General features: G+C 34.4%; 1 long non-coding RNA gene across 1 annotated transcript in view; it reads right to left on the reverse strand.

Moving 5' to 3' along the window:
• Nucleotides 1–24,983, reverse strand: part of LOC136842106 (uncharacterized) — a 246,686-nt gene that overhangs the window by 203,760 nt on the left and 17,943 nt on the right. The window contains exon 2 of the long non-coding RNA XR_010854173.1: nucleotides 3,398–3,439. This is a non-coding gene — a long non-coding RNA (uncharacterized lncRNA). The remainder of the gene's footprint in view (nucleotides 1–3,397; nucleotides 3,440–24,983) is intronic.

The raw sequence follows: 24,983 nt of genomic DNA on the forward strand, positions 1-24,983 counted from the left end.
ATTATAACAGGTTTTTTTCCCCTAGTCTGATAGTTAATGGTAAAAAATACTTCATATTTCATGTTTGTTAAATTACGTTTTATATAAAAGTTATAACATCTCAAAAGTCTTTGAAATGTGTTCATTGACAAAAACCTTTGATTAATATCCAAAATGAACAGTTTTCGATCAAGGGAAGGCTTTCTAAGACGTTAATAATCTTTTATACAACAGACGGGATAAAAAATATTCTAACGGCTTACCTATAATATTATGTCAACCTAACAGAAACTTAGAAATATATACTTTGCATCACCAAACTTACATTTCTTGCACAAAAAAAAATTTTTTCTCTTAGTTCCATTCAAATATGAATGTTATGTGACCCAGCAAAACGGAAGGACGCTTTAGCACACAGCGAAAACGATACCTGAAGACCGAAAGGACATGATAAAACAAGGGTGGAAAGAAATGTCACTATCAATCTTATTTAAAGGAATGTGTGCACTGAGAGAGAGAGAGACAGATAGACAGAGCGGCAGGGAGGGAAATTACTCCCGCTTATAAGACACGTGAATAAATGTATCAGAATCACTGTAAACATAAACGCTTCCTATTCGTTATAGGCACACGTATGAATAAAGTATCATAACATGAAACTTACTATATGCATTACAGAGTGCCCAGTCCAGGAAATCCTAAACTCTAACAGCAGCAACTCTTGCTTTTATCAAAAACTTTGCCTCTTGACCCAAAGCTATATTGCTTATACCTATTCCAATGCTTATATCCTAACACATATCTTATGCGTAACCTATTGCTTATAACTATCCCATATCTTATACCTACCCAGTTGTTATACTTAATCCTCATTGCTCATACCTTTCGAATACCTTGTGTCTGTCCCAGAAGAAATGGCGTCCTTGCATTCAGAATAACAGCTGCTTAGAGCGAAATGCCTAAAATTAGAATCTCACAGGGCTTCCCCAAAGGATTCGTTCACTGAAATTAGCGATGGAAATGGCAGCGAGGTATAAAGTTAAAGAGGCAGAACTCATCTGATTGGGAATAGACTAAAACAAAACAAAAATTAAAAGGCAGAAAGCCTTGCACCTGGGGTTTAGCAGGGACACTGCCAAGAATCTAAGTATCACCTAAGTTTGCCACACAAGTCATAAATAAGTGGTATCCTGCGGGATCAGTGAAATGAAACAAATAAAAAATTTCTTAATTACAATAAAACGTTTAATGAACATAGGGATGAGAGAGTGAAAAATTAATCAGTAGAGCAAAATGTGAGTTTTGTTTATAGTTTACAAAACTGAAGTGTCACATATTTCTCTTTATATTTTCCACACACATATCTATTCAATGCTTTAAAATCAAAACGACTCAGAATCGTTTCATATCATATTTGGATATTCAGACCCATATTTTGAGTTAAAAATAATTATAAAGCCCATTATGTAATTTGGTTTAGCAAAATATCTTAATGATAAGTTTTGTTCAAAATAATGAGTTTTGCATTCCCACATACATTTATATATACATATGTGTGTACACACACATATATATATATATATATATATATATATATATATATATATATATATATATATAATATATACATTTTATATATATATAATGTATATATATATCCACATTCCTGCTGTATCTGCTATGTGGGTACGTGTAAATATTCAAAATAATTATAACAGTAATTATCTTACAATAGAGGATTGTGATAGCTTATATTGAAAATTAAAAAACCTATCTGGAAATCGGTATTGAACAACAGCGTCAATTTTGTATGTGTGTTTGTGTGTTGGAGTTCTTTCGAATAAGCCAGTAAAATGAGACCTCATCAATCCTAAATTATTTTTTTACATGGAGTATCATGGTTGTGAGCGTTAACATGATACTTGAAAGTGAATTAGGCAAACGTCACCGACAATATTCCTGAGCTAAAGTAAGATCCCATTCGGGAAATTGATGCAAATTCTGCCTCATACGCATTCCCTAAAGAAACCTATCTTTTCGATATTACGAGAGAGAGAGAGAGAGAGAGAGAGAGAGAGAGAGAGAGAGAGAGAGAGAGAGAGAGAGAGAGAGAGAGAGAGAGGCGGTTGTTGCACCGTTTTTGTTTCTTCACTGAAAAATTATATGAAATGAATATTTATGAAATGAATATTTTTCTCAGGCTTTTTTCTTTACATTTTTCGTATACTTAAAGTCATATTTTGGACCACATACCACAAATTATTAACAACTGTTCCAAAGTAAAAATCTAATGCGGCACATCTATTAATCACCAACCATGGCAAAAAGGACCAGTTACATGCTCGGCCTGCATTAAATGTACGTGCTTGGTCATTTAAAATGTAATGTGTGGAAATATATCCAAATACGACTCGTCGCACAATATCACTACCTAAAATATTCACGAATTTTTAAACAACCGATGATACAATCCTATCATCTGATTACATAACTGAAGACCAGAATATTCCAGACAAACCATTTCTCAATATACCTTGTAAAGAAGAAAACTAGTTTCAGAAATGCAGTGAAGAAAAGTGAAAAATTGGGGACGTCTTGAGAGACTACGCAAATCAGCCTAACAATGCCTGTTAATCAGAGAAATACAAAGCGCAAAACTGTACTGACAGGGGATATGAAATAAGCACCCCTAATATGTAATCAGCAACCTACTCTGTCTGGTTTGGGGCCTTGGAAAACTACCCTAAATGGGGTCAGCAGTTTTAGGGGAAATGAAGGAAGCAGGGAAAACCGCAAGCAATTTGGTTGACAGAACTATCAGTGACCTGAAGATTCCAAGCTTGTTCTATAACTGCATCATATGACAAAACCTATCACAAAATCTTATCTTTTAGAAATGGGCCTAAAACTGTTCTAATAACAACAAGAAACCATTCCATCTGACGGACTGATTTAGGCAATCATCAAGGATAACTGTGATTGTGATAAGACAAGAGATCCATTTTACAGTACGTTACGGAATAGCCAACATGCTATGCTATACAGGAAGGATATAATATGCATCCCAAGACAAGAGTCTCGGAGTACTAAAGAAGAAACAGTTTATTGCTGCTGCTACTTGATAAAAGAGGTACTTCTACAACTACCATATCAAGATGCAGACTTTAAATTTTCCATACAAGCATTCAAAACACACCATTATACTTAAATATATGCTTTCTGGAGACCATCACACACCATGGAATAATCGAAAGAAACATATTTCTTTCCTTTTAGCAAAATGTAAAACAAGGAAATAGTCTACATAAAACATAACAGAAATCAAAGCACGCAAATCTACTTGGAAGCTATCTGAAGGCAATTTTCGCCTTTTAGACTATTAATTAAAACAAAAGGACAAAGTGAACTGAATACCTACCTTCCAGCCATGGGGGAGATGTCGTCCAAGGTCACCAAGACCCTGAGGAAGATAAAACAAAATTAGACGAGTGTTCGTCAACTTATCTAACCAACAGCAAAAGTTTACGAAGAACATGAAACAATGCATAAAAACTTGTGCGAAATGTAAATCGTCATTGAACTGTACACAAAATATGATGAGGTGTAACTACGATAGTAAAATAAGAAATAAATGCAGAAAAACGAATACAGAGAAAAACAGACGGTGTGACATAAGTGCTTACACAAAAGGTGGGATCAGAAATGAGAAAATCGCTTAAATACATTTATACTGTGAATACAGGACAATTATAAAAAGATTTTCATTACCGGCAAGACTATAATCTTTTAGACCAACATGGACTGAAAGTTCAGAAAGCATTTCTACAAACACAAACATTAACTAAACGTCAGACATCGATAAATCACCGTCACTGACATGATAAAAGTCAGAAAAGAAACTACATGCATGTATGCATACATACATACATACATGCATATGAGTTTGAAATTTTTACTGGGAAAATATGTTTGTGTAGAAATGCATAAAGCATGTTACTTTGGGTCACACCTGAAAATTGGGATATTCGGCTGCAGTGTTACTGAAATGGTATCCGGGCAGGGTAATATCACAATTTGTTTTTCTAAACAAATCAAGAAACTCATTTTGGGAAAACTTATTCCTACCAAGTGAATAACGGCATCCAGCACAGGTGGCTAATCCTCACAGGTACGAAGGCTACAAGGGAGCACAACGTTATACCAAATATGAGGACGAATTTTAGATTTTTATCATCAAAAATTACTTTTAACAAGATTGTCAATATTTTCCCAATAAAAATACATTTAGCTCTTTAAAGGCGCATACGTTAACAGGGTGGAAAACTGTACGTACAAATTTCATGAAACTAGAGCAGAATTGGCACCAATATTCACAATTAAGTTGGAATTATCTTCAACGAAATATATATATATATATATATATATATATATATATATATATATATATATATATATATATATATATATATATATATATACATATATGAACAATCGTTTTTTTTTTTTATGCTGGTGAGTTGACGTCTTGGTGTTTTTTTTTTTTTTTTTTTTTTTATGCTTGAGTTAGCGTCTGTCAGGGTGTTGCAGCGTCAGGAGTCAGCAGTTGGGGAGCAGAAAGTCAAGTTCAGAGCGGCAGAGAGTCAGAGTCTTGGCAGCAGAGCAGCGGAGAGTATTTGAGGACCAGATGGTTGTCATTTCGACTCTGTCGTGGTCGTCCGATGTTGGAGAAGGATGTCAGTACTGTTCCTTTATACTGCTTGATTATGTATTTGTTGTAATCGTTATTTTACGGCTTTTTATTTGTATTATGTTTTGTGCTGCTTGTTTTTTTCAATATTTATGCTGCCTGTTTATTTATGCAATTAGTTTTGCTACCTGAGTATTGTTTATTACAATGCTTTTGAATTGTTATTAATTTGTTTTTGTAATATTTATTGATTTGGTTTTTACATGTGTATTTTACTGACTCTGTTTAATGCCCATTGTGCTGGTTATTTGTAATGTTTGTTGAGCTGCTAAAGCTTATGATGTTTCTGGTAATTTTTGATGTTCATTTATGTACTAACCCCTATTTTACTTTGATTGTTGATTTCGCTGTTAAGTGTTTGATTCATTTGTAGTAATGATCATTTAAGTTTTTATTCTAAATTGAACCTGACTCACTTGTAAATATGTATACAATTTATTGTAAATAAATTAGTTTGTCACTTTTTTATTTTGTTCTGCTCCTTCCTCCTTTGTTTGTCATCTTTGTCATCTCTCGTCAGTCATTACAGCCCAATAGCTTGTTCTTGTTTCGAACCTGTTGATCTCGAAGTAACGAGATCGTTACATAATATAAATATAAATATATATATATATATATATATATATATATATATATATATATATATATATAGATATATGTATGTATGTATATTTATATGTATATATATGTATATGTATGTATGTATGTGTATATGTATATATGTATGTGTATATATATACATATGTATATATATGTATATGTGTATATTTATATATATGTATATATGTATACGTATATGTATATGTATATATATGTATATGTATGTGCATATGTATATATATATGTATACTGGTATGTATATATATATGTATATGTATATAAGTATATGTATATATATATGTATATGAATATATATATGTATACGTATATATGTATATACATGTATATGTATCTGTATATGCATATATAATTTATGTATATATAAATATATGTATATATAAATATATGTATATATAAATATATGTATATATAAATATATGTATATATAAATATATGTATATGTATATATATGTATGCTTATGCATATATATGTAGATGTATGTATATGTGTATATGTGTGTATATATGTATATATGTGTATATATAGGTATATGTACAGTCACTCAAAAACGTTTTGCAACATGTTCCAGAAGTTTTCGTTCACCTAACAGTAATTTGTTCTTTTGATATTTACAAGGAAATGTAATTTTCTTATTCGATTTTCGTTATTAATCCTACGGTTAACAATATAAAAAAGAATGGTGAGTGAAAAATTCATATTACGAAAATTGACGAAACATTTTGAAAAATTTCACTTCAGATGATTGGGCAAAAGAGTCAAAGAAGAAACTATATTTCGAATCCTGATAAAAGCTTATTGACTAATAAAATAATATTGAATAACCATCAATGAAATTATATATAAATAAAGAAAGAAAGAATTCAACCATTATCGTTGTCAAAAACAAAAAAGAAAAAATCTCATAACGTCGTATGTTATCGTGTGACTCCACATTCGGGCAGGAAAAGCTTAAACTGTCTTGTCACTTGCACCGATAAGATGGGCAACAGACTAAGCCGCACCACAATCATTAGCTTGCATAAGACTAATGTTTCTATCGTAGATATTGCTCGGCAGCTTAGCGTAAATAAAACAACCATGTATAGAGGGATACAACAACAGAGAGAACGAGGAAACATGATAAATTCATTGTAAAAACTGGAGGACAACCCCATTGTTGCACTACTGTTAAGGATCATCATCGGATGATCACTGAAGGAGCTCCGCCTAACTCCCTGACAACCGATGTTGCTATAAAGAGAGAACATCATGCTCTCCCTTCAAGTTTCTGCTCAAACCATCCGTAACAGGCTACAAGAGACCAAGATATTATTTCATCATACTCCTGCCAAGAAACACTTCATATCAGCGAAACACAAAGAATCGAGGCTAGGATTTGCGTTATAATATAATCCAGTGGACGATGATTTCTGTACGAGTCATCTTTTGCGATAAAGAGGAGACATTCTCCACTGATGAGCATGGTAGCCTTCTTCACTCCTGGCATTTAGCATTAAATAAATTAATGTTGAACTTCTAGCTAATTTTAATTCTTTAGAAACTTAGATAATAAGAAATAAAAAATAGGCATTATATATTCAGTTAACTTCATAAGAGGCATCAAAATGATAGGCATAAGTAGCAGTTAAAGAAATGAGAAATTACACATGATAACGGCATTATGTATATATATATATATATATATATATATATATATATATATATATATATATATATATATATATATATGTATATGTATGTATGTATGTATGTATGTATGTGTGTGTGCGATTATATTCTATGTATTACAAAAAGACGTGAAATCTGTTAGTCTAGTTCAGTATATTTTATATCAAGTTTTACTAGTTCACAATATACATAGGATTAGTCATTCAAAAATTCAATTAATGATAATGTGAAGCAAATCTTTACAAAAGTCGTATTTGTTGATGTTAATAAGACTAACAGTTCAACTTGTAACAGTCGTAGGCCTATGTCTACCAAGTTCACACATATGAAGGAGATAAAACAACGATAGTGATGGCAGTTGGAGATGGAAATATTAAAACATAAGAACAGCGATGACCTCTGAAGTATTATAGTAACATCCTTAATTCAGTAAAATATGACAACAGTAAGCAGTGTCATAAAAAGCCCTGTTTAAGGGAAACTGCAGGTAATTTCTCGGACCCACCACTAGTGTTCAGTTGATTCACGCGCTTACAACTGAGTTAGCCAAATAGCGCCAGATGTCGCTATTATAAGCTGTTGTTGCAAAACTTTTTGAGTGATTTACATATAGTATGTATATGTATATGCATATATACGTATTATTGAGTGTATATATTGTATACATATGTATATATGTATACTGTATATATGCATATATATGTATATATATGCATATATGTATACATATAATGTATATAATCAGTAAGCTACAAACGTCTTTTAATACCCAATTCGCTCTGCCTCAGAAATAATATATTTTCATATAGGCTATGTTATGAAGGGAATTTTTAGTTAACAAGTTCGTCGTCCGAACTTATTATCAACTAAAAATTCCCTTCGGTAACATATAGAAAATATATTATTTCCGAGGTAGAGCGAACTGATATTATATATAGCTGTATTTTATATGAATCACGGTGATGTGATAAAAAGTCATATAATGTATATATATTATATATATATATGCATATATATAATATATATGTATATATTTTATATGTATACATATATGTATATGTATATATATATAATTTCATATTTATAGTTATATCCAATGTATATATATATATATATATATAAATAATATATTTATATATATATATATATATATATATATATATATATATATATATATATGTAATTATATATATATATAATGTAAATATTTTAGTGTATCAACATATGTTCGTATATATATATGTATATATATATGTATATATATGTATATATATGTATATATATGTATAAATATATGTATATATATGTATAAATATATATATGTATATGGAGCCTCGATATTTCAGTCGGTAGAAACAGCAGACAACGGACTTCATAAATAAGTCTGTGTCGCGGTTCAAATCAAAAGCCGGCCAGTCAGAGGGCGGACACTTTGCTATCCATGTAGACACCCCGGGATTATGTATGTAATCAACGGATAGGCTTATAGCAAATGGGTGTACAGACTAATACACACACAAAACAAAGCCACTCCAACATCTTCTAAAAACATAACAGATACACGTCTCGAACTGTCGGCCCAAACCACTACGTCTCCTTGCTGCTAGGGGAAAGGGAGTTGGAGATTTGGCACGATACATATACACATGTGCTAGTCTAAGCGATGTCAGGCGGGGCAGCCGATATACGCCCACCCCAATGCCAAATCAAAGTCCTTCAAAAGAAGGCATCATGCTTACCCCATTGGAAAAAATGGGAAAAGCACATTAAACGAAGAAGAAGAAGAAATATGTATATGTATATATATACAGTACATGTATATATGTATGTATGTATATATATACATACATACATATATATACAATGTATATATATATATATATATATATATATATATATATATATATATATATATATATATATATATATATATATATTTATATATATATATATATAAATATATATAGGTTAAAGGACATTATTATTCCTTTTATATATATTGTTGTATACGTTTAGGACTAAAGTCCCATTTTCAAGCTATAAAAATAGAAGTTAAAAGTTAAAATAAAATATGTAAAATTAAATTTAAAAAAATATGTATAAATATATACAAATAATATAAAAGTAAAGTACAAATATATATGTAGGAGTACCTCGATAAGGTGCTCGGAAGGCAGAGTGACGGACTCGCCGGGTTTCATAAACTCACGAGAGATACAGAGGTGTTGAGAAGACTGGGTGTTCAAATCCAGTGTTTCCAAGATTGCCAAATAGTCAGAGTTTGGCCTATAATTTTAAAATCTTTGTAGTTTATGTCATATTTGCCATGTTCTCGGATACATGAAAATTCAGGATTAGTCAATTTGACGCCTGTTCGATAGCTAATCAATGAGATAGATCTCTGTTTAAACATAAGGAGAAAGATCCACTAAATCAGGAGTGTATATTTATTTAATTGCCCTAGACAAACAAAGTACGTCGGCTCCACGGATCTTCTCAAAAAACTCTCATCGAAGCGTTAGCTATCGAACAGGCGTCAAATTGACTAATCCTGAATTTTCGAACATGCAAAGAAATGCAAACCATAAACTACAAAGATTTTAAAATTGCTGCTAACGAACAATATTTAGCAATCTTGGAAACACTCTTTATTAAACAACTAGTTCCACAGTTAAACACCCAGTCTTACAACACCTGTGCTCTCTCGTGAGTTTAAGTCGAGAAGCTGAATGTCAGAATAGTCACTCGGTCAGCCTTCAGCACCTTATGGTAGGCTCCTCCCTATCCTTTGTACTTTACTTTTATATTATTTGTATAAATCAAAGTTTTTTTTTTTATTTAATTTTTAGCCCGAGTTTTTATTTAACTTTTAACTTCCATTTTTATAGCTTGAAAATGGGAAAAAGCACATTAAAAGGAATAAGGAAGAACAATATATAGAACCTCTCAATCCTCACTATATGTATATATATATATATATATATATATATATGTATATATTCATATATAATATATATATATATATATATATATATATATATATATATATATATATATATATATATATATATATATATATATATATATATAATGTCTAAAGTTGTTTGATGGCGTGATGCCCTTTTACTCTAGCATATTTCTTGTTTAATTGTTGATACCTCACACTTGTTTTGATAAACTTAGTTTGATTTTTCACATGATTAATGAGCTTTTTAAGGGATCACTGTTATCTCTATAATACTCAGTCGTAATTCTTACTGTTATGAGAGCTCAAGTATTTGGCTCAAGTGAGGTAAATTTTTTAATTTTGTGATTAGTTGTGTAATAACCAGGCACTTGGGACTCATCATGAAATATATATATATATATATATATATATATATATATATATATATATATATATATATATATATATATATATATATATATATATATATTATACTGTTTATACATTATACTGTCTTGGCAACTCACTTCAGCAAAACTAAAGGAACAAAACATGTTTATCACTCTGCCTTATGCACACAATTAATCCTATTCACTGGTGGTCAATAAATGAAACACTGTTTTCTAAAAATTTTAAATACAAAAATGAATTTTTAAATTAGAAATTTATAATTAGAATTCACAGTCTGAAAAATTTACTATTACTTGAAAACAACACAAAAATTTAATTACCTCATGAGTTAAATTATTAAACAAAACTAAATCACAAAACTTTAATTTATCAAGAAATTAAATTAGTCAAGCAAAATTTAAACTATCAAGAATTACTCAAGATTTGAAAAGAAAATCTTAATAAATGAAAATTAAATCAAGTACACAATGTTAAATTATGAAGAAATACTTAAAATGCTAATTAAATAAATGTTAAATAGTCCCAAAATATAAAATTTGAAAAAAATAACGAGATTGTAAACACAAGAACACACAAAAATACACTGAGGATTTATCAATAATAATTTCACTAAGGCAAAATTTCCCTAATATATTTTATTATACCATGGTAATACTAAGTAAAATTCACTTTACCTTACACATGCTTGTGAAAACCTTTGTAAAATCACTTGCAGCTGCTTTAGATTCACAAAACACACCTTTTTATATGGCGCCCTTACTAATTTTCCTAACGACAGATCTCAAAAGCTAAGGTTAACACTAGTGCCCACACTAACACTTTACGTTAATAATTACTCTATTTTGAAGAAAGAGAGAAAGAGAGAGAGAGGGAACCAAACTGATTGGTTTCAAAAATCAGAAGGAGCAAATTTTGGATTCCAGTATGAAATGAAATTATGACGTCATAAGGGATTTTGGGTACGAGACACAAGAGAAAGTTCTTGAAGGAAGCAATACGTTTTGAACTGCAGCCTTACTAAACATGATGCAATTGATCAGGGCATTCTTTTACTCCCAAGTATGTAATGATAGCTGGGAGAATATTAGGTAGGAATAACGTAAATATAAAAGGGAGAAAAAGAAATGAGAGAGAACCAGTGGTAGACAAAGAAAGAGAGAAAGAATGAATAATAAAGAAATGAGACAGAGAGAAAGAGAGAGAGAGAATAACGATCAGGAAGTTTTATGATTATGTAGCCAAAACACAGGTGCCAGTAATCTAAGGTACCTTCCATAACAAAAATGCCTAACCATCCTACCTGTGAGCTGATCTTTCAACTTTCGCCAGAACCTAAAGACTTTCGGTGACATCATTAGTTCTACCTACGAAGGAGGGAATTAAGTCATTTGATCACACCCAAAAGGACGTTGTTAGAACTGATAATCTCCAACCACTTTAGACGTTTACAAGGCGGAACAAAAAGGAATGGTAAGCCTACTGTGGGATGGACTTTTTCCTTTCAAGACCCTTCAAAAAGCAAGTTTGAAGAGAGAAGAGAAGCAGATAGAAAAGCAGATAGATAGAGGATAGAAGCAGAGAGTGAGGTCGTGAGCCTCACCAGTTGTGAGAAGAAGAAAGGCTCATACTTCAATACACTTGGTGTATAAATACTGTATATTTTATTAGTGTGTTAATGAAGTAAGAAAACTACACTGTGTCTTTCTAAGCCTCCTGGGGCTCTACAATTAATAACAAACAAAGTTAGAAATGATAAAGCAACTATAAAAGAAATAAAAAGAGCATCATAACATTTGGTGGTAATAAAAACATTGCAAATGGTGACAGCAGTATTGGATCCTAAGAAGACGTAAAAAAGTGCAGTGTACACATACAAAGAATTCCATAACAAATCAACAAGCAGAACAAATACACACTCAAGAATTTAAAAGACAGACGATGAAAACATTCCCACTGCAAACGTCAACAGCAGAAACAGAACGAAGGAAATAACAGGCAACAAAGTGAATCATAACATCAGCGAAAACATTACCGCTTAGAAAACCCACAACTAAGAAACATTATTGAGCAACGAGAACAACGCAAGCATACCAGTCAACGTGAAACAGCAAAACACCGTAGCCTGTGTGTTGGTGACTATCGAAACACACCCAAACAGATTCTATACACAATCTATTAAAACGGATGAGTGCATTTCACATATGCGACAAAACTTTCCCGTTGAGAGCTATCAACACACACAAATAGATTTGTAAATCTGTTAAAATGGATGAGTGCATTTCACATGTAAGACAAACATTCCGGTTAAAAATCAGCATTACTGGTGAAGTCTAAGAAGACGAAGAATCACTGATGGTCAGCAAAGCAAGAAGAGGACAGTTTTGGTCAAGACACGCAGGATACGACATGCCTACAGCGAACTACAGTGCTGGTCACGAAAGGAAAGGTGAAAAGTTCCAGAGAAACAATGGTAACAAGTAACAGTTAAACAGAACAACAACAGAAATAAGTAAGTCGTGATTGGAAAGTTATTTTATTCTCTCTCTCTCTATGAGTGTATGAAATTTTTATGTTCTCTCTCTCAGAAGGTATAAAACTTTTATAATTCTCTCTCAAAAATTTTTAATGTTTGATAGAAAGGAATCTTTAATAACATAACATTCTTTTGATGAAGTATTTTTTGAATACTGTTATGTATTTGTGTATAAATTTTTTTTATGATTTTTAGAATACTGTTGTAATATGCTATTAAAAATAGACATTACAATTTAAGACCAACAACAGTTAGACAGTCGAGTTCCAGTCCCAAGTTCACGAATATCATTAACTCAAGAAAGTACTAACACTAATAACACAAATAGCAATAATAATAGTACTAATAATAACAACACATTTCAATTTAGAACAATGGCACAAGCAGTGATCATTACGCAAGCCACACGATTCCATGGAAGAGTTGAAAGTTCAAATCTAACAAAAATAGACTGAGAATCATATTCTGTATTTAATGGCTAGCTGATGCAGACAGTCGCATATCTACAGGGAGAATAACAGATGAAAGAACTAAAATTAATGAAGCCTTGCTTCTCGTTAGTTCAGAAAGCGGTCATGCACAAAGAACTTTGAATTCAGTTAGATTCAGCAAAATAACCACACACACTGAATTTAAATGCATTTGTTTATCAATTTGGGAACCAGTAAGTCAAAGTGATGCATTACATAGTATTAATAAATTCCTTACCCAGCATTATGATGGAGAATCCAAAGCAAATCTTCACCCAGATGTTGAAGAATCGACACACAAAAGTGACAGAAGACTTAAGGAAAACAAACACCACCATAGGAAATAAGAAAGATTTTGGTGATGAAGAAAATGATTTAGTTAGTTTAAGATATGTTTTAAATTACCGGTCATTTGGAACGATGTATAACGCACTCGGAGAAAAAGAAAAGAAAGCTTTCAAGAGTGTTAAAACTGATCCTAAAAGTGATAGCCTTACTGCTTTAATATCAATGGGGCAAGAAATCCAGAAGAAATAGATTCTTCTAAGGAATTTGTAGGGTAACAGAAACACAAAATGAAAGTAGAGGCAGAAATACTTATGATTCATACAAAGAAATAATATAGTATAATGATAATTCCACACAGTAGGAATAGACAACTTCCTTTCAGAAATATGCACAAAATACTAGGAAAAATGAAATCCAAACCAGAAAAGGAGAACAGAATCAATCGGAATGGATCATTCCACTCCCGGCCTTATAAGATATCATAATGGTCCATATTCAAACACACATAATTCAAAACCAGAGAATAATTCAGCTCAAGAAGCTAGATCACAAATAACATGTGAAAACTACAGGTATACCAATCATCCCACTAATGAATGCAGAAAGCCTAGAATCTGTGCAGTTTGCAAAAAGATCAGGCATTTAACTAAAAACTGTTGGTTCACTGTCTGACCAATGAGAGGTAATAAGAAGAATTAACAGTCACTCTAATATAAATAAATCATCCAGTCAGTGACAATTAACTTGGAAAAAAAGTAAATCCTTCAAATTGATGAAAGAGAAACGGAGAAACGATTACAATGGGAAATGAAGGTTCATCCGCATTTCCTATATACATAACCAAAGTAGTATTTTCCATAGTTCTTGCCGGAGGAATTGAACGCAGCTCTCGGCTAGCGCACTGTTGGCCAACGTTCGATTCTCCGCTGGCCAATGAAGAATTAGAGGAATTTATTTCTGGTGATAGAAATTCATTTCTCTCTATAATGTGGTTCGGATTCCACAATAAGCTGTAAGTCCCGTTGCTAGGTAACCAGTTGGTTCTTAGCCACGTAAAATAAATGTAATCCTTCGGGCCAGCCCTAGGAGAGCTGCTAATCAGCTCAGTGGTCTGGTTAAACTAAGATATACTCAACTTAGTATTTTCCATGAAAGAAGAAAGAAATAAACAGAAAGAATCTGCCTATTGTAAAGATTCAATAAATGGAAGAGCATGTACTGTACTCATTGATTCAGGTAATTACTGTAAATATAATTGATATGTGCTTGCAACCAGATATTTAGCATTGCAGAAACTCAGATCCAGGGTCAAAAGTTGATTAATTAAAGGAATAGCAGGAAACAGATTAAAAGTCTGGGAATGTGAACTTAGAAGTAAACCATTTTTGTCACAAATTTATTGAAAGTTTTCTGGTTTTAGAAGACAGATTTTTCCCAAACAATTGTTCTCATTTAATTTAATGAGATGTGATTATATTACATATTAGTGTGAAGGAAAGATTAGCCTGAAACAGGATAATCAGAAAGAGCGTATGTTTACATAGCATTGAAAAAAAGTTTCACCAAATCTGATCAATTGTCTAAGACGAGTTTCGACAAGCAGAGACAGACATACAGGAAAGCAGATAAGTAACCTTGAACAAGCAAGATAAAATAGAAACAGATAAAAGAGGAATTCCCTTACAGAATGCAAATTGTTGAGATATTGCACATACAGATTACAATTACTCAGATATAAATAATTACTCAGATATGAAATAATTGTGATGACCAAACACTGGAATCTAAGGAAAATCAGGCGCCTATACCTATAATATAGCAATGTAGTAATGAGTTGTGAAAGTGAAGGGAAAATACTAAATTAAATATTGCTCTTAGATTAAAATAAATAAATCAGATATAAATAAATATAATAAGTAACAGAAGAAATACTGGAGACGCAGAATTTGCTATTTTCAGACATAATGAAGAAATATGTTGTTAGCACAATGACGATAATAAAAATTACAATTTATACTCAACAGAGCAATACTTTGTATCAAATGTTTAACAAAAATATATTTGAGATCAAAAGAGGATGTATGGGATAAGGATATTCTATTATTGAGTGAAGAATTGCCAGATTTTGTCAGAATGGATAATTCCTTCCAAAACTATTCAGATAACAGACTAACACTATACACCCAGGCATTGTCTTTTATAGGGTTTCCTATTAAACAATCCTTTACTAATACCAGTGAAGAAAAAGCATTTTCTATAAATGGCCAAACTCTCAAATGCAGAAATGTAATAGCTATGAAGGAGTTAAACTAGGAAGAACAAATGTTCTACAACACTTAGAATTTGTTAGATGATGGAGCCAAGACATTTTATTCTAATTACAGATTACCAATAAGCGAGACCCACTGTTGACAATTTGATAGAGAAATGAAAAGAAGATGGAGTAAGTAATTCTTCTAAATCTCCATATAATTCTCGATTGTTACTTGTTCTAAAGAAGGATGGTAGTTGGAGACTTGTAATAGATTACAGGAAGTTAGAATTCCAACACAATTCCAAGATGAATGCGATGCGGTAATTCAAGATCGTTAGCTCAATTAGGAGGGCCAAAATATTTTCATCCTTAGATTTGCTTAGTGGATGACTAGCAAATACCTCTAGATGAGAATCGAAACAATTCACACAGCCTTCAGTACACACAAAGAACATTTACAGTTTGAAGTAATGCCATTTTGCTTGGACTCACATCAGCCCCCATTAACATTTGTCAGATTAATGTTACAAATTCTAGGAGATATAGAAATGTTGCGAAATAACTTGGACGATGTAATAATTTTTAGCAAAAGAACTTGAAAGTCATCTCAGAACATTAGAAATGGTCTTAGAGATTAAGAATCGCAGGACTGAAAATAAAATTAAAGAAATGTGAATTCCTGATGAAATCCTTAGAGTACTTGGGCCATGTAATTAGTGAAGACGGACTGTGTGCATGCAGGCAGGTGAAACATAGGCAATAATTGATTACTCAGCTCCACTAATTTGAAAGCATTAAGAAAGTTCCTAGGTATGACATTGAAGTATAGACCTTTTATAAAGGGTTTTGCTACTATAGTCAAACCTTTGACAGAACTAACCAGAAGGATGTTATTGAGTATGAATGGAAGGATGAACGAGAAACAGCCTTTCAAACACCAAAGAGCAAAATGACCAGGAACCCTGTTTTAGTCTACCCAGATTTTTCCAAAGACTTCTACTTAGCTTGTGATGCCTCAAGTACAGGGCTAGGAGCTGTACTGTTACAAAAGACAAAAACTAGAATGAGGGCAGTATATTATGCTAGTAGAGTTTAAACCCAACGAAAGAAACTATAGTACCACAGAAGAGTGTTTAGCTTTATATTGGGGTTTAAAAATTTAGACACACTTTTTAAGTCATAAGGTTAATGTAACACTGATCACAAACCCATTTGTGACTTATTTAAAAGAAGAGCCTTTACAAATAACATGAAGCTCAATAGATGGTTCATTAGTGTGTAGAGTTTGCCGGAATTCCAGATATATTCAGGAAATTTAACACCTTAACAGGTCATTATCGAGATCTCAAGAAACAAGTGTATTACAACAATACCTCCTTTTGTTTTGGTTGTCAAGTAGTAGATTTAGATCTAGAAAGGTAAATACAACAAGGAAAGATGCAGAAATCAGACAATACAAAAACACAGTAAATGCCATTTTGCTTGCTTTATGATAAAATTATTTTAGCTATGCCTTTCAATGCAGGGATCACAAACACATTAATCACTGTGTACCCATTTCCGATGACAGTTGGTAAACAGGTAATCATTCAAAAGGGAACAGTCAGGCATTTTGCATTAGAGGAACACACTCTACTGAAGGCTACAATATGTACTCAACTTTATCCCATCTATCACATTTTCAACTGTTTCCAGTATTTAAAATCTGTAATGTGGTTTTAAGCCAATGTGCCACGATCGCACTTAAAAAACAAACTCTGTTTTTGTTGTTCCAATGAAGGAAAAATTCACTTTTCCTAATAATTTTCCAGTATTAAAAATGGATAATTCTCTTTAGTAACTGGCCTTACTACCGGGATTATCACCTTGTAAATATCTTCGCTCTTCAACAAACCTTCCATATAGCATCAACTGCCACTGAGCAATAAGAACATGATACAAACGTTATTTGTCAAATTTCCGAAACATCAAATAAGTAACTTAATCTGTCACTACAATAAACAAGTAAATAAATGCTCCGAAATTTCTTTGGTGCAATCGAGTTTTCTGTACAGTGTATAGTGCTGTATGAGCCGCGGCCCATGAATCTCAGCCACGACCCGGTGGTGGCCTGTCCTATATCCGTTGCCAGACGCACGATCATGGATAACTTTAACCTTAAATAAAATCAAAACTACTGAGGCTATAGGGCTGCAATTTGGTATGTTTGATGATTGGAGGGTGGATGATCAACATACCATTTGCAGCCCTCTAGCCTTAGTAGTTTTTAAGATCTGAGCAATATATCTGGACCGTGGATCTGAGGGGGGACAGTTAAAGTGCGGACGGACAGACAAAGCCATCTAACTAAAACTGAAATGAGTAAGACCCATGTCATTTGTAGCTTCTGTTAAACAACGGGTGGTGAATATTGTTAATACCCTCATAAGCACATTTTTTACGCCTATCTTCCTTTCATTTTTGATAAACGGGGTGTATTTCTGATAATGGACATTTAACTTCCATTTTTAACTTCCATTTCACAAGTACTTCCAAAGAATCGCTTTCCTCTCTAACAAAAATTCGCTCATGAATGTCAAAGCATGGACCATATACCGTACTTTTGATAACACCGCTTGATCAATAATACAAATTCTTTTAAAAAAAGCTAAAATATCCTTCGACCTCTCATATGAACTGATACCTTTATTTCCTAGCAATCTCAGACAATATTTCCTAATTTACCTTAGAATCACTTTAATGATACATACCAACCTTTTGTACAATTAACGGTCTTAAACCGGATGAAAGGCCAATATTTTCTCATGTGCAATCTACCAACACCCATAATGCAAATTTTGCTTTTATTCAGCTGAGCTCAGTTACTTAATCAGATTTCTGAATTTCTTCGTAAATTTCACAACTTCCTCGCCAGTAGAAAATAAAGGTGAAGAATCACCTGCATGCCCTGACATAAATATATCTGAATTACTCGGTAACTTAGGACTGACAATTTTATTGTTAGTCTTAATTATTTTATATTATGGTTCTTGACAAATTCCATATATCATCATCGAGCTCAGACAATCCTGTCAAACAGATCTCTTTTGGGGAGCTGAGAAAGCCATTTAAAAAATCATAAAAAGTTTTTGGCAGAATTCTAATAATCAACAAATTTCCTGGAAATCTGAATTTCTCCCAACCTTTCAAACAAGTTTAATAGTGACCCTGTTAAAAACTTTTGACTCATCTAAATTTAGAATTGCCATTACAAGGTAGTTTCGTTTTTTACAAAAAAAATTTCATCTCTTACCGAGTTGTAAAATTTTTACAACTGATCTATCCCATACACTGCAAGACTTCTTTTGATGTTATTTACCTACGTGCATAAAAACTCCGTTAATTAACTATTAGTTTTCTGGCGTTATAACCGCTCAGGTCACTGACCCCACAAACATTTCGTTTCCTATAACCTTTGCTAGTAATTTAGAGTTAGCATTTAAACGTGGAACTGGATTCCAATATATATATATATATATATATATATATATATATATATATATATATATATATATATATGAATTTTTTCAATCAACTGCAAAATTTCTCAACACTGTCAGTCTGACATGTACTGCATGATTTTACTGTAAAATTCCACAAAAAAACCATCGCCTCCAGTCGACTTTTTACCGTTTGTTCTTTACAGCATTCCAAAATTCTTCCTCTCCTATCCTTCCTTTTGACACATCCTTGTCATCGGTATTCAGAATAGAACCGCACTCATTTTCAATATCCTCATTAACATCTAAACAGAATCTTAAAATCCTTTTTTAAGACAATTCACAACAATTCTGTGCCTTTACTGAACCCTCTTGTCTAAATTCAGTAAGGTGACCTTTACTTTGTTTTACTTTTCTCTTCAAAGCAAATATGCTGATACCTTTTCAACTTTAGTAAGTCACCTACTCTCAGTCCTAACTCTTTATTCCTTCACAAAACTTGTTTTGAATTTCACAGATTCTTTCAGTTCGGTTATTTTATCAAATTCAACAACCGATTTATAGTAATCCTCATACAAATAAAGCAGTGTTATTTAAAGGAGGTTTAACAACCCATACATCTCTTGAAGTTATTGCTCAGACAATTCTATAAAAAAATTTTTACAATGAATTTTACCACATTACTACCACAGAGTAATGCTACCAAATTCTGACTTCTTAGCAAGAATTATGTATTAACAATTCTGCCATAGCAATAGCTTATGAGAATAAATCCTCTCTCTCTTCACTCTTATTGGTACCACATGGAACATAAACATTTACAGTATAAAATAAAATTCCTTTAAAAGCAATGAGAATGCCATAATTTGCACTTCTGTATATTCAAGAAAAAGTTCGTTGCTCTTTTATTTGTGCATACTAAAAATCCATCTTTCAGGTTAACCCTTACATTAACAATAATCAGTATTACTGAGGTAGTATAATACAGAAATATCCTTAACACTGCGCTGCTGAAGCTGAATAAGTTCAATATCAATCTTATAATCCATTATCTGTGAGAAAAATTTCACTTGTTTATTCACATTTAGTTCGTTGATGTTAACAGTGGCAATACAACTGGTACTGTGATTAACAACTTGATGGTTTTCATAATTTCTTTTTCTTTAATAAATAATCCCACTCTCCACAACTCACCTCTTTTCATTTTTTCTTGTAACTTTCTCTTTCTTGAATGCGCGTTAATATTCCATTTTTCTTCGTTGGTAAATTCTAGTACATCTATTATATTTCAAGCTTACGGTTGTTTTCACAATTTCATCAACTTCTAATAAAACAGCTGTCACTTCCTTCACATAAATGAGTTATACAGTAATCCCTCAATTATCCGGATTAATACAGACAAGAGCCCGTCGAATAATGTCGAAATCCGGAGTAAAAAAAATCTAGGGTATGCAAGGGCAACTCCCTATCCCTCCTACCTAGCATTGTAAATACCGCATAGTGGCAAATACTTAGTAAAACAACCATCACACAAACTGAAAACTTACGCAAAAACCAATTATCTTCCTTATTTTCCTATATCTGTCTGTAACAAAATAAACTTCATAAATACACTTCAAAGCAAAAAAGCTTAAGAAGACCAGGCAATGCCTAACTCCTCCACTGTGCATGACCAGGTCCAACCTTGCTTCATCCTCTCTAAACAATTCCCAATTTTTGTTTATGGGTCAGCACCTTCCTCGCCCTCCTAGGACAAGGTGGGGCCATACACACAATCTGCAGAATGACACACAAGCATGACCTGCAATGCTGCAATCATTGCTAAGAACACCACATGCTCCATAAGAAGTTCGAATGCAGTCTACTCGAAAACAGTTCAAACACAAAACTGATCAAGCACAACGAGGGAAAACGGTCTTTGGTACCGAGTGCACTGACGCTTTCCAGATGTAACCAATTAACATACGATATGTCTATGACACTATGTCTATCAGCCAATCTAAATAAAAAACAACAATGAAGTACATGTCCATCCACACCTTCTAAAATTCGCCCCTAAACTGATAACTATCCATATCAGCCAGTAACAAGCAATACACCACGTGACTTTTCATGACATGCTAAATGACGTCAAGCTTTTGAGCCAATTGCAATCGTGAAAGCTAACTCTTTCCCTCTAACTCTTTCGCTCTGTATGTTTGTGACTTTGTTTCTTAACACATTATTGCATCATGTGCTTCCATTTTTTTTTTTTTTTTTTTTTTTTTGCTTTGCTTCATTTACTGTACTATATTCCATTAAAAGTTTAGTTAACTCCAAGTGTGATTATCGCACATACCATAACAGTACACAAGAAAATATTTTATCACTGTTGATATTTCACCTCTAATCACTTCCAAAATATTTAAAAATTACAAATATTAAAAGTAATAATGTGTATTTTTCCAAACTATACAAACCTAACCTTTACATAAGGAATATACTTCAGCGCAGATTTCTGAGCCTTTTGAATGAATGGGTGTGAAAGCAACATCATTCAAAAAGGGGCTAGGTTGAATCTAAGTTGGGTTTGTTTTATTGCCAGGCCCTCTCTTCCCTTGCTAGAGAGAGGGCAGGACTTGCTCGTATGCATCTATATTATACAGATAATAGAATGGATACTCGATCGTAAAACTCACCCGCATCAATCCAATTTCCAGCATGTGACGGCTCGCTAACCTACCCTCTGCTCACAGAGAGAGGAAGGCTGATGAAAGAGAAAGAGAGGGGAGGCAAGTCACTCACACACACACACCCTCTTTCGCAACCGAACACCTCAGGCGAGATGCTACCTGTCCTCTTAGAGGAGCCAGGTAAGCTACACAACTTGTTGAGCAGCCACCACAGGACCAAAGGAAAAAGTGTCCTATGACTTGTGGGCAACATCCTTAAGGTAGAAGAATGTGAAGGTGGTCTGGCATGACCACATCCGGGCCCCCTGCCCTTCAGTACCTGAGGAACTGACAGAGTCTTCCTGAATATGAGGGACGGACCAATGCCCCTGACTTTATGCGCTCTCACTCAGAACGTACTGGTGTTCTCCTCGCCAGTCGCAGAGTACGCCCATTTGATCGTCTCACAAAGCCAGAAGGAGATAGTGTTCCTGGACACCTCTTTCTTGGTCGAGCCAGTACTTACAAAGAATTGTCAACACTCAGGCATGAGATGTCAAGTCCTCTTAAGGTGGTACCACAGCACTCTAACAGGACAGAGTAGCATCTTGTCTGAGTCATTAGCAACAAAGTCCTCTAGGGAGGGGATCATAAAGGACTTGAATCGGGCGTCTAGGACTGACAGCTTCTGATTTCTTCACTACTAAACCCAGGACGAAATGGAATGTAACTGATCCCCATCCCCTCGAGTGTTTAGCATTGAAGGAAAGACAATGAAGCTTGCCTATTCTCTTTGCCAATGCCAGGGCAAGCAAGATAACGGTCTTGAGAGTCGTCTTCATGACCTCTCTCATAAAGGCTCATACAGTGCATGAGTCAGGCTTCTAAGAACGAAAGTCACATCCCATTCAGGGGGATTGAGTTCCCTGGGAGGGCAAGACCTTTCGAAGCTTTTCATCAGCAGAGAAATCTCCAGCGAGGAGTAGGACTAGGCCCAGGGCAGCCCTATGGCCATTTACAGCTGAGAGAGAGAGAGAGAGAGAGAGAGGCTTCTCACGGTGAAGAAAGACTAGGAAGTCTGCTACCTGCTGAATAGTGGTTCCAACCAGAGAGATCCCGTCTACGACACCAACACAGAAGACGGCCCACTTCCCCTGGCACACAGCTGCAGAGGATTGACAAAGGTATCCAGACATCTCTGTCGCTGTGCGGCGAGAAACCCTCTCGCTTGCAAGAGATGCTGGATAATCTCCAGCCTTGAAGTGCAAGAGACTCCACTGACTGGTGGTACCATTCTGTGTTCGGCTGACACAGAAGGTTGTGCCATGGGGGGAATCTCTGGTGCCCCAGACAGCATAGCTAGCAGGTCCAGATACCATTTGGGAGCCACCAGGATCATTCTGAGGTTCAAGGTGATCATTGCCCGGTTGATCACCCTGTGAATCAGACAAAATGGAGGAAAGGCATATGCATCCAGATTGTCCCATAGGTGTTGGAAGACGTCCTCTGCTGCAGCCCATGGGTCTGGTACACCGAACAGAACACTTGTAGTTTCCTGTTGTGCTGGGTGGAAAACAGGTTGATGGAAGGAAGACCCCAGAGGTCAAACAGACTTTCTATAATGTCTGTGTGAAGGGACCACTCTGTCCCTATCACCTGACCCTGGTGGCTGAGCTTGTCTGCCACTACATTCCTCTTGCCTGGAATGTACCTGGCCAATAGCCCTACTGAGTGTGCTACTGCCCACTTGTGCACCTGCAATGTCAACAGGTGTAGTGAAGAGACACTAAGCCCTTTGTTTGGTGACATACGCCACTACTGTGTTGTCACTCATCAACACCACCGAATGTCCCATCACTCCATCCTGAAACCCTCAGAGAGCCAGGAAGGCTGCCTTGAGCTCCAGGATATTGATGTGAAGGTGCTTGTCATTTTGGCTCCACACACCTGAAACCAACAACTCCTCCAGGTGTGTGCCCCATCCCTTGGTCGAAGCATCTGAGAACAGAAGCATCTCAGGAGGGGAAGTGTTCAGAGACACTCCTATTACAAGGTTCCTGTCATCTAGCCACTAGGAGAAGTCTTGTCTCACTTCCTCCAAGATAGGAATGGGAAGGGAAGGAGAGTCCCATGCCAGAGACCAGAACTCCTTCATTCTCCACTGAAAGTAACAAAGGCAAAGTAACCCATGAGGGACCAACTTCTCTAATGACAATAGGTAGCTGAGAACGACTTTCCACTGCCAAGCTGGTTGCTCCTGCTGAGACAGGAACAACTGTGCTGTCTTCCTGAACCTGCAGATATGCGAGTCTGAGGGGGAGACTCATGCTGCTGCTGTATCTATCAGCATGTCCAGGTACTTTATCCTCTGCTTGGGTATGAGATCAGACTTCTCGAAATTTACCACAACCCTCAAGTTTCAGCAAAACTCGAGGAAGCAATCTTTGTCCTGAAGAAACTGTGATCAAGAGCTTGCCAGGACTAGCCAATGGCTGAGATACCTCAACAGACGTATTCCCATGTGAATGGGTCCAAGCTGACACAATGGTGAACATTCGTGTGAACACCAGGAGCGGTCGAGAGCCCAAAACAGAGTACCCTGAACTGGAGTACCGTCTCCCCGAGGACAAAGCACAGTTACTTGTGAGAGGATGGATGGATGGGTATTTGAAAATACACATCCTTCAGGTCCACTGTAAACATGAAGTCAGACTCCCCAATGGCTGCAATCACTGACCATGTCATTTCATCATGAACTGAATCTGGCGAACAAATCAGTTCAAGGGAGAGAGATCTATGACCAGTCTCCAACACCTCATTGCTTTCTCTACAAGAAAGACTCAACTGATAAAGCGTAGGGACCAATCCGTCATGACTTCACAGCTCCTTTCTTCAGCATTACATCTACCTCTGCTTGAAGGGCAAGGTCCTTCA

This window comes from Macrobrachium rosenbergii, chromosome 9 (genome assembly GCF_040412425.1).
Source record: "Macrobrachium rosenbergii isolate ZJJX-2024 chromosome 9, ASM4041242v1, whole genome shotgun sequence".
NCBI classification, from domain to species: Eukaryota; Metazoa; Arthropoda; class Malacostraca; order Decapoda; family Palaemonidae; genus Macrobrachium; species Macrobrachium rosenbergii.